General features: G+C 45.7%; 1 protein-coding gene across 5 annotated transcripts in view; it reads left to right on the top strand.

Moving 5' to 3' along the window:
• The window catches only part of PAM (peptidylglycine alpha-amidating monooxygenase), a 155739-nt gene that overhangs the window by 16030 nt on the left and 127174 nt on the right, over nucleotides 1-12535 (top strand). The window lies entirely within an intron of this gene.

Genomic DNA, 12535 nt, shown 5'->3' with positions numbered 1-12535 from the left:
TTTCAGCGGATTGGCGCTTCTTCTGGGCTCAGTAGAAGCACCAGGATCAGTGCTAAGCTCCAGCTGGAGCCTGGCGCTGATCTTGGTGCTTCCACTAAGCCCTGACAGTCCCGAAGAAATGCTGATCCTGGCGCTTCTGCTGAGCCCTGACAGCCCTGCAGCTCCAGCCATCTCTCACTCAGGCTTGTGCAGTGCTGCCACTGGTTCAGTTCATTCCCCTCCCCCGCTACCACTTTTCTAGGATAGTTGCGTAACACCTACCAGGTGCCAATGTACCACAGATGGTACCCGTACCATTGGTTGAAAAGCCCTGACCTAAAGAAAGAACTCTAGATTTTTTTTTAAACTTGTGGAAAAGGTAACATTTCTTTTGAGTCAAGTTCTACTCCTAATGATTTTATGGACACAGCCATATAATTTTCTTAACAAAAGCAAGGATGTGGTATGGAATTATATTCTTTTGAGATGTATTTAATTTTCCAATATAAGCTTGGAATTTCATATGGTCACCCACCCAATGTTGACTAAGTCCAAGCCTACATAATTTTCAGAGATTTTTTCTGATCATCTTCATTGTGCCAACTATCTGGCCATAAGGAACTCATTACACTTTTCTTTATCTCTGATCTCAGTTACGTACATATGTATGCAACCATTATTACATTAAACACGGGCTTCCACTGTGCTCTTTTCTTTAGTCCCCAAAAGTAAGAACTCATACTGCTTAAACACAGTGCTCTGCTGATTTTGAGGGCCAAGATGGGGCACAATATGATGTTAGAGGTCACGACTAGCTATTCTCTGGAATTCTGCATTCAGTTGGGTGTATCTTTCTCTTTCTCCCTTGCCTTTCGCTTCCCTTCTTTCCTCAGCTATTTGCAAAGCTTCCTCAGACAGCCATTTTGCTTTCTTGCATTTCTTTTTCTTTGGGATGGTTTTAGTTGCTACCTCTTGTACAGTGTTGCAAACCTCCATCCATAATTCTTCAGGCGCACTGTCTATCAGATTTAATTCCTTAAATCTATTTGTCACCTTTATTGTATATTCATCAGGAATATGATTTAGTTCGTACCTGAGTGGCCTAGTGGTTTTCCCTACTTTCTTCAATTTGAGCCTAAATTTTGCAATGAGAAGCTCATGATCTGAGCCACAGTCAGCTCCTGGTCTTGTTTTTACTGACTGTATAGAGCTTCTCCATCTTTGGCTGCAGAGCACATAGTCAATCTGATTTCTGTGTTGACCGTTTGGTGATGTCCATGTGTAGAACCGCCTCTTGGGTTGTTGGAAAAGAGTGTTTGCTCTGATCATCGTATTCTCTTGACAAAATTCTATCAGCCTGTGTCCTGCTTCATTTTGTACTCCAAGGCCAAACTTGCCTGTTATTCTGGTTATCTTTTGGTTTCCTACTTTAGCATTCCAATCCTCCATGATGATAAGGACATAATTTTTGGGGGTGTTAATTCTATAAGGTGCTGTAGGGCTTCATAGAACCGGTCAATTTCATCTTCTTCAGCACCAGTGGTTGGGGCATAGACTTGGACAACTGTGATATTGAATGGTTTGCCTTGGATTCGAACTGAGATCATCTTGTCATTTTGGGGATTGTATCCCAGTATTGCTTTCCTACTCTTTTATTGACTATGAAGGCTACTCCATTTCTTCTGAGGGATTCTTGCCTGCAGTAGTATACCTGATGGCCATGTGAGTTAAATTCACCCATTCCTGTCCATTTTAGTTCACTGATTCCTAAGATGTTGATGTTCAGTCTTGTCATCTCTTGTTTGACCACGTCTAGCTTGCCTTGATTCATGGATCTTACATTCCAGGTTCCTATGGAGGAAAGATCTTTACATCGGACTTTCATTTCACCACCAGATGCATCCACAGCTGAACGTCCTTTCGGCTTTGGCCCAGTCGTTTCACTCTTTCTGGTGCTACTAGTACTAGCCCTCTGCTCTTCCCCAGTAGCATATTGGACACCTTCCGACCTGAGGGGCTCATTTTCCAGCGTCATATCTTTTTGCCTTTTGGTCCATGGGGTTTTCACAGCAAAGATACTGGAATGGGTTGCCATTTTCTTCTCCAGTGGATCACATTTTGTCAGAACTCTCTGCTATGACCTGTCCATCTTGGGTGGCCCTGCACGGCATAGCTCATAGCTTCATTGGGTTATGCAAGCCCCCTCGCCATGACAAGGCAGCAAACCATGAAAGAGTTCAAGACTTTAGCACTTAACAATTTCCTTAACAACTTTTTTATTTAGCACATGGAAGGAATTTTGCATGCCCATAAGCTAATTTTGATACTACTGCCATATTCATACCTTTTTTAGTTTAATAACTACATAATCTTCTTTTTATATTTTATATATTAGTTTATTATGTCAAACCTATCAACTAAAGAAAAAATATATACACACATTACATATTGAAATATGCAGGTTGTTGTTGATGGTGGTGGAAATGAGTATAACACATCCCTGCAAGTATTTAAACCAATCAGCAGTTTCTTAAATCAAATCCAACTTTTCCTGGGATTGTGCCATAGCTGTGGAAAGCAAATTGTGAATTAAACAGCTTGCACACTTAGGGATTTCCCCTGGTTGCACATTTCTAATTAAAAAAACCTTTCTTTGTCTTGCAAGTACAAAACATAAAATCTCTGCCACCTCCATGCATATCTACCATATTCCCTTAGCTCTACTAGTATAACAATGTTAACAGACAAGGCACTCCATAATCTAGTCCTATATCTCTCATTAAGGAGTGCCACATTATCACTAATTGACTTCAGTCTACAACTCAGCTTCCAAACAGTATTACAGTTCATGTATTCGTTCAGCCGTTCTTTAGAACTGTCTTGGGGATATTGTGTGTGTTCTTTTTTCAGCCTATGTCAAACAATTGCCAAGTGGCTAAAATTCTTGAGCTCTGTATCCCACAAAAATGTTAAGCATTGCAGATCAGATATTTAGCATGTTTTTTATGCTTTCTATTCAGAATGAATGGTGAAGTTAAATCACTATTTGTACACACCAAACACACACACACACACACACACACACACACACACACACACACACACACACATATATATATATATATATATATATATATGCACTATCATAACACAGAGCAACTCCATTTCAGTGGAATGATACTGAAAATAAATTGATATTTGTTTTGCACTTTGGATGTCCGGCTTCTGCTGTAAATTAAACTGTTTCTTACAAATATTTTCTAAAAGAAGTATTCCTTTCTTAAATAGAACATGTGAAGATCTTCTTACCAGAGTCTCCAGATTCTATCTCCTTTGACAGGTGATTTAACAAAGGACTGAAAACCCCCACATTCTTTAATGAAATGCCTGCTACAAAAATAGATCTATAAATCTTATTCTACATATTTTTCTTGATAATTTGCTATTTTTCCCTCATTACTTTCAGTTTTGCCCTTTTGGTGTCAGACACTCAGGAAACAAGTGAAGACCTGCAGAAAGATTATAATAGTAATAATAATGAACAATACAGAAACTTTTAAAACATTTTCTGTATAAGGTGATTTTTTTTACTCTTTAAATGTAACCAATATTCAGGTTTAATACAAAATTAAAAGCTAAAACAAGTAAATATTATTTGTTGTTGAGGAAATTCTACCTGATAACATTGTTATACAGAGTTGGTAGATACCAGGAGGGTGTCAGTAATTGATACAGGTGATAACACTTGTTAAAAATTATGTCTGAATTAATAGACCCTGGATTCTTTGTGTTCTTTGGAATTGGTGCTGCAATTGCTATATTTCTTACAACCTTCATTTCCTACTAGGCAAATTGAGATCCAGTATCCATAGCCCTGGGAAGTTGTTAAAGCAATTAAAGGCTTCTGTCCCTCAGCACATTGCTTGGTTACCATGGTATCCCCTGCCTCCAAGCCTTTACTGATGATGTCAGTATGCATAACAGGGGTTATTCACAGCATCTATGTGAAGATGATTCACCCTTCCTGAAAAATCATAAGCCCATGCAAATCCTCTTCTACTTAGCATTATGTAAGACAGCTAGGTGTATAAGGTAAGTACTTACTGCATATAATACATATGCTAACGTAAAACAGTGCTATGATCAAAACTGTTCTTTCAAAAATGTTATATAAAGAAATCCCTTCAACTTTATTTACAATAGCATCAGTCAGACTTTGGATAGTATACTGTAAAGACACTCTAGATAGTATGAATCATGATTGTGGTGAAAATATAAGAAGACTTTTTGTGTATAGTTTTAAACAGTGTAATTTTGAAAAATAATTAATAGACATCTTCAATTATATATGAAACTACCAGTAATAGCATTTTCTGTAATGTAACTTTATTTTAAAAAGTATGTTATTTCAATTTGTTTTACTAACATTGTTTCTTAGCTATATGCACTGAAGAAGGCAAGTAGTTTAGAATAGAAGCTAAGAGTATATTTATATACCACAAAGTCAGTTGCTGGGTAAGATTTTTCATGTTACTCTTTCACTGGCATACAGGGAATGGTAGAAAATGGCATGTGGTAGTATCTAGAACTTGTGGGATATACGGTAAGTCTTTACCATGTTTAGTTAGAACGATATATGGTAAGGAATAATAGAAGTTACAGTTCAGTAGTAATTGAAAGATCACATGGTCCACCTCTTCTTTAAATAATGACTTACTGAAAACTCTTCAAAGTACTTTGAAAACTTTCAATATGTAATATATAACACTTCTGGTGAATAATGACCAATGATTAATTTTTTTGTTCGTTTATTTTTAAGCAGTGGAGACCATGTTTGTCTGTGGTAAATAGGCATCAGACAAAAACTACTACAGAATAACTTGTAATATGTCTGTTTCTCCAGCATGACAAGTGGAGAATCCACCAATGGGTTTTGCTTGTCTTCTGCCCGCAGACTAAGTCAGCCAATTTTGCTCTGCCTCTCCTCCTGGGTCCTCCCTTTCCTGTCTCGACTTAGTCTATAGCCCGATCAGACAGATTTTCCTTGGCTTGCTAGTGTCTGGCCAATCGCCAGACAGAACAAAGGGCCAGGTGCCATTTTCTGAACACTAAGTGAGCTCCAGGGCGAAAGGAAGGTTTCCTTCCTTCCCCTTCCAACACTCCCCCCCCCAGGGATTTTTTAGTTCCCTTCTTGGAGGATCAGCCAAAGATTTTTTTTCCAATTACAGGATTCCCAGGCAGCTGATCCGCGGGTGCATATTAGACCTCCCGTGGCTTCTACAGAAGCATATTGAGCCGCAGCGGGCTAATAGGGGTTCCGTGGGCTTCCCTCTGAAGCCAACTGAGCCACGGAGGGCTAGAACTCCCTAGGCTCTTTCTTCCGGAGATCAGATGGTCCGTGGAGAGCTACCGTCTCCCATGGCTTAATTGTCTTTTCTCTTGGACCCCAGCAGGCAAGTGCAAACGGAGCTTTGCCAGCCTCCCGGGAACCTAGCTGAGCTGCTTAGATCGAACAAAGGTTTTTTTCCGGTCATCTTACCTCCACGTGGTCCTGAAGGAGAGGGGAGGATTCCATTCAAATTCTCACTCCATCTCAGGGCAATCGGAATCAAGAAGGTCCCTTCGCCTTCCTAGCCACGCCTTTTTAAGAATTTTTTTTAATAATTAATTAAAATAAATAAATTAAATAATTAAATGAATTCCTGTTGAAGGAAGGAGAGGAGAGACAGTCTTCGGAGCCTGTTACAATTCACAATTGTCCCCTGAACTAGATCTACACCAGGCCTCTTAATTGAGATTTCTCTCAGTTTTGAGCTGAGATATTTCTTCTGCCAATGGCAGACAAAAACGTGGCCTAGTCACCGCAGGATTCCTCCATCAGTCTTCCTGGGCATAAGAGGTCAAGATCATCCAACCAGGAGGCGGCGGGCAGGATCAAAGCCAAAGCAATTTCTGGCAAAAGGGCTTCCAAGGCAGCAGATAGGGAGGCCAAACGTCGACACCAGGCCCTGGAAAAACAGTTCTCTAGGGCCAAAAAGAGGCAAGATACTGCAGGAGACGGTCTAGTTCCACCTATTTACAAGGAGGAGGAAATATCTGGCCCGATGAAGCCTAGTCAGGAACCTCTGGAAACAGAGGCTGACGCTCTACAGGCAACCAGATCTCCTCTAAGTGAAGGGCCTGATGGCCTGGGGATGGCTACAGGCACTCGTCTCTCCGATAACCAAGGAGCATTGTCATTAGAACACTTACAATCCCTGATATCTCAGGCCATCACTCAGGCCATGGCCTCTTCAAGGCATCATTGCTCCAGAGCAGGGTCTGTGGTTTCAAGAGGCTGTTCATGTCTCTACCAAGAGAAGGCCTCTGTATACCAGGACTCAGTCTCCCCTTCTTGGTCCTCTAGAGGCAGGAGGTCTCCTGCCGAGGACTATGAGCAGACAGATCAGGCTGTCAGAGGATGATGATATATCCCCAGATCCTCCACTGTTCATGAGTCTATTTAACCCAACTCTATTCAAATCCCTGCTCCACAAGGCCAGCAGCACCAGCAAGATTGAGAGACCTTTGCTTCCTCAAGAGGGACCTTCAACTAGTCAGGTCACAAACAACAGGGTGTTCTCCCAACTCACTTTCACACAACAATTTTTTCCCTGTCCTCCTCTCTTTTTTGATTCAATTCAGAATAATATGGGGGCACCGGGATTTTTCCTCCCAATGGGGGAGACAGACAAGAAGCTGTTCAACATAGATCCAGCCTTATCGGAGGTAATAGAGGTCCCGACAGTAGACGAGCCTCTAGCCGTGCTTTTTTCTCCATCCACGGTAACCAGGGATGCAGCGGAGGCCCTGAAGTCAGAGGACAAAAAGGCGGACCTCACCTTCAGCAGGCCTTGGCATGGGCAATCAAGGCAGCTATCTCTACCTCCTTTTTCGCTAGGACTATGTTACTCTGGCTCCGCTAACTCCAGGCGAGGACCTCCCCGGAGGAGGAGAGGACTCAACAGGACTTAAGAAGGTTAGTGGCGGCAGCGGAATTAATGGCAGATTCATCCTTGCACGCAGCAAACTATTATGCAAGGGCAATAGCACACAACACAGCAGCACATAGATTACTGTGGCTCAAACAGTGGCGAGCTGACATTAAAGCAAAATGGCGGTTGGCGGCAGCGCCCTACAAGGGCAGCATGCTTTTTGGTGAGGCCCTTAATCCTTATCTGATAGAAAACAAGGACAAACTCAAGTTATTGGCCCACCCATCAAAGAGAATAGAGAGAAGAGTCTCGTCCTACCCCTGCAGACCGCCCTTTTGATCTGAGACAGGCCCAGAGCAGAACTTTTTTTCCCATCCCTATCAGCCCAGGTCAGACCGTCAGAGCAATAGGGCCAGCAATAGGGACAGATTTAGACAACAGATCCAGTCAAAGCAGCCCTTTCGTGGAGCGGGGGGGGGCGTCCCTTTTGCAAATCCAAGTGACGGCGGGGAGGGCTCTCCCGTTGGTGGCAGGTTGGTTCTCTTCGCACACAAATGCAGGCCACCACCACAGACCTTTGGATCCTAAATACAGTCAGATTTGGCCTCTCACTGGAATTCATCTCCAAACCCCCAAACCGTTTCTTTCCTTGCCCATTGTCAAGGGACCCAACCAAAGGGAAACTCCTAGGGAGGCCATCCTGCACCTCCTGGACATCCAGCCGATAGAACCGGTGCAGGAGGGGCAACAGGGACAGGGGTTCTACTCCATTTTATTTTTAGTCCCAAAGAATTCGGGGGAGTGGAGAATGATTCTAGATCTAAAAAATCTGAACACCCACCTGGCATATAGGAGGTTCAAAATACAGACTCTCCAGTCAATATTAGCAGGCATCAGAAAGGGAGACCTCCTGACGTCCATAGATCTGACGGAGGCCTACCTTCACATTCCCATCTTAACAGAACAACGAAGATTTCTCAGGTTCTGCCTTGCAGGCCAGCATTTTCAATGCAGAGCCCTTCCCTTCGGTCTGTCTTCGGCCCCCAGAGTATTCACAAAGGTTCTGGTGACTCTCGCTGCCCATCTGCGGATAATTCTGGTGCGCATCCACTGTTATCTGGACAACATTCTCATCCAGTCCAAGTGGCACAGTCAGATCTAACACTAACCCTAGGGGTCCTTCAAGACCATGGGTTCTCAATCAATTTCCAGAAGAGTCAAGAGTTCCATCGACCCGTCTCCTTCACCTGGGAGCGGTGATAGACATTGTAAAGTGTGTGGTCTACCTCTCTCGGGAACGCCGAAACAGTATTCGAACCTTGGTCAGGCTAATCTGGAGGAGGCGAACCACCATACTGGCCACACTCTCCAGCTTGCTAGGGAAAATGATATCAAGCATAGCAATTGTGCCATGGGCATGGCTACACTCCAGGGACCTGCAGTGGTTCCTACTCTCATTTCAGAAAGCGGGAACCGGCGCCTCCAACCAAAAGGTAAAGGTGCCATCAGGGGTTCTGAAATCACTGAAGTGGTGGGTGTCCCCAGCAATGACAAGGGGACACATATTCAAGGAGACAGTCCGGGTCACCCTGACCATGGACGCCAGCCTATTCGATTGGGGGGTGCATCTACAATCGCAATTGGCTCAGGGCCAGTGGTCCAAAGAAGATCTAAAATGCAATATAAACTGGTTGGAGCTCAGAGCCATACGTCTGGCCCTCTGTCATTTTCACAACGCAGTGGCGGATCAACACGTCCTGGTTCTCACGGACAACATGAAGGTTAAAGCCCACCTCAACCATCGGGACACACGGTCCAGGGCCCTCATGGTTGAGGCCAAATTGCTGGGAACCTGGGCCTAAAACAAGCTAGCCTCCCTCAGGGCTGAGCACATATCAGGAGAAGCAAATCATCAGGCAGATTCTTTGGCAGGGTAACAGTAGACCACTCAGAGTGGAGCCTGCACCTTGCTCTCTTCAGGGAAGCGTCAGAAAGGTTTGGCCACCCAGTACTGGACCTATTTGCCAGCCCCAAGAATGCTCAGCTCCCGAGGTTCTTCTCCCGTTTTACGTCACTGGGGGGCAGAGAGAGCAGATGTGCTCCAGGGACACTGGCCAGAGGGATTGCTATACGCCTTCCCACCGCTTCTTCTGATACAAGCAACCATCAGAAAGATATTGCAGGAAAACGCAGAGTGTTACTCATTGCACCACACTGGCCAAGACGGCCGTGGTTTGCCGACTTCGTAAATATTTCCACATCCCCACCGTGGAGGATTCCGCACGATCAAATTCTCCTCAGCTAGCGGGCTCTACTACATCCAGAGCCACAGTGGCTCCAATTAGCCGCTTGGCACTTGAACGGAGCCTCCTAGAAGGGGAGGCCTTTTCACAAAGAGTCATTAAAACAATCCAGGCCTCAAGAAGGCCTACAACTAACATAATCTACGACTCCATGTGGAAAAATTATTTCAGCTGGTGCACAAGACAGCAGCTAGACCCCCTTAGTATTTCGATCCCAAGGATCTTAGACTACCTAGCAGAGGGTCTGGATAGGGGCTTACCCCCCCAACACAGTTCGTAGACAGATGGCTGCCCTATCCACTACTCTTACATATGGCAACTCTGAACCACTAGCCAAGCATCCAGCGGTGCAATCTTTCATCAAGGGCACAACAAACAACAGACCACCCATGGTCCACAGATATCCTTCCTGGGATCTGTCTAAGGTCCTACAGGCATTACCTTACCTCCATTCGAGCCTGTCCGGACCTGCACATTACAATACTTGACCCTTAAGGTCGCCTTTCTGGTCCCATTACTTCAGCAAGGCGCATTTCAGAGTTGGCAACAATATCAGTTAGAGAGGATCTTTGTACCTTCCACACGGTCAGGGTGGTCCTACGTTTGGACCCTTCCTTCATTCCCAAGGTCAATTCCCTATTTCACCGAGCACAGGAGGGGCTACTACCAGATTTTTGCCCCAAGCCCTCCCATGAATTGGAGCGCAAGTGGCACACCTTAGACGTTTGCAGGGCCTTAAGGCATTACATTAAGTGAACGGCACCCTTCCGCAAATCAGAGGTCCTGGTCATCTCCTTCCACTCACACACAAAGGGTCGAAGGGTCACAGCATCCATAGTCAGAAGGTGGATTAGAAGGTGCATAGCAGAGGCATACAAGGGACAGTCGTTAGCAGTCCCCAGACAAATCACTGCACACTCCACTTGCAGCGCTGCCACTTCGGCAGTGTGAGCAACTCAGGCACCGATCGAGGAAATATGTAGGGCGGTGACATGGGTGTCGCCTTCCCCCTTTATAAGACACTACAAGTTAGATAGGTTCACATCTGTGGAGGCCTCTTTTGGCAGGAGGATCCTCCAATGTGTAGTATCAGAGAGTGGGACACAGGCCCAGAGTGCTTCCCCACCTGCAGGGACATTGAGGCTTTGGTATGTCCCATTGGTGGATTCTCCACTTGTCATGCTGGAGAAGGGCATTGTCTTACCTGAACGCCTTTTCTCAGCATGACGATGGAGAATCCACTCCCGCCCTTAGGGCCAGTCAGGTCCTGTGCAGGGATAAGATTGAGCCAGCACATGGAAACATAGCCAACAGCTTTCGCCTCAGTCGAGACTGGAAAGGGAGGATCCAGGAGGAGAGGCGGAGCAAAATTGGCTGACTTAGTCTACGGGAAGATTGAGATTGTGTTGGGGGGGGATAAGGACTCTGTCCTTGCTCCTCTGCAGCCCTTTGGGGCTCTGAAAGCGGAGGCTGTAGGCTTCGTTCGGAAGGGAGCTTCCATTCCGACGATCTGTAGCCATTTCGCGATCCCGCCGATCAGCTGGGCAGCGGAGATCAGCTTTTCGGCATGGAGACCTCCGGAGCGCTTCGCTCGTGTCGAGGCTTTGAGAGAGAGTTTTCCTGACTGCAGCTTAATCCAGATCGCAGCGGAGGCTGTGCTACCAATCGCAAGTGCTTGGGGAATGGGGGAATCAGAAATTTAAGCCATTTCGTGTTTCCCTGCTGTGCGCAATTGATTCCTCCTTAAAGAACCCCAAGATTTTCCATCGTTGCTTCTACAGAAGCCTTAAAGGCCATTTTGACCACATGGTCTTTGCGCGGCTGCTATTCTGAAGGCCCACGTGGCGGATGCCATTTTGGAGGTCTAATTGAATTTTGCAACATCATCGGCAGTTATTTCCTGCATTATTGCAGATTCATAGTTGTTGCCTGAGTGCCTTGGTCTGTGAGCAGACCCGTTCAGGGGGGAAGATATTTCTTTGTATCCACAGTGGTTGTGGTGAAACTCGTGGGGGCTACCCCAGGTGTGGGCCTTGGCTGCATTTAAGCAGGCCAAGGTACTGTTATCTGGTCTTAAGACCTAGAAAAGAAGAGCGAAGAGATATTTTTTCTTGACCACCTGTTTCTCAGTCAGTCAGTGACCTTTTGTCACAGGGCCTGTGCAGACAGTATTAGATCACTGTCTGGCTGCTCTTGCCATTGCCTTCTGTTCAGAGCTAGGATCGGTTTTCCATCTCTGACTGTGTGATCTGCGTGTTGGTTCCCCCCATTTCTAGGTACAACTGTCCAGGAGTACCTAGACTCAATGGCAGACAGCTCCTCGCCCCAGGCAACTCAGACCAGTGTCCCCCCCGCACAAACAAAGCGCAGATCAGAGGAATTGGATGTGGGGGGGGGAGAAAAAAGCTAAAACCAAACATTTGTCTTCTAAAGATACCTCCAAATCAGCCGAGCGAGAGGCCACAAGGAGACACTTAGCACTGGAGAGAGAATTCTCCAAGGCACAAAGGCTCAGGTCTAGTGGGACTGAAATGGTTTCCCCCACCCCACTGGACACTCCTTTGTCAGAATCTCAATTTGAATCTCACAGGATGCCCCAAGGCCTTGGTCTCCTCAGGGGGAAACTGAGCAGGTTGGTCCTCCTCGCTCCTCTCCTTCATTGTCACATCAAACATCTGAGAGCAGGCATGCCTCAACGGAGGTTGGGGCCAGCTCCAGGGACCAAGGGGAAATGTGGTCCCAGGCTCAATTCCAGGCCTTCATGCACCATGCATTCAAGCAGTTTATGTCATCCACTGAGAGTAGCCAGGTGCAGTCACATCCTACTCCTCCCACATCTATACCCCCACCTCAGGTGGAGCGTGACACTAGACCTACTCTGATGTTTTGGAAACCTCCTTGCAATTAGGGGAGGAGGGATCAGTGGAACTGGGAGTAGTAGACACTCCTTTGTCTGAGGAGGAGGACCCAACACCTGAGCAGGTGACCTCTTCCGGTCTCTTTGATCCGTCCATTTTTCGGTCTCTCCTCATAAAGGCCATTGCCACGGTAAAACTTACCTTGGTCCAGGAGGAGACACCATCTTCCTCAACCAACTGGGAAGCCAACCCCCTGTTTGCGGAAAAGGTCAAGAAGGACCCACAGATCCCATGTCCACTAGTCTTCAGGACTACGGTGGAAAAGCAGTGAGCATCCCTAGCTACCACTCCTTCCCAGAGCAGTTTGGACAAGAAACTTTACAATGTCTCTTCTTCCTTTGCTTCTCTTCTAGAAGTTCCG

Source organism: Crotalus tigris, unplaced genomic scaffold (assembly GCF_016545835.1).
Source record: "Crotalus tigris isolate CLP2741 ecotype Arizona unplaced genomic scaffold, ASM1654583v1 scf7180000017710.2780689, whole genome shotgun sequence".
Taxonomy (NCBI): domain Eukaryota; kingdom Metazoa; phylum Chordata; class Lepidosauria; order Squamata; family Viperidae; genus Crotalus; species Crotalus tigris.
This window is presented reverse-complemented; position numbering and strand designations above follow the sequence as displayed.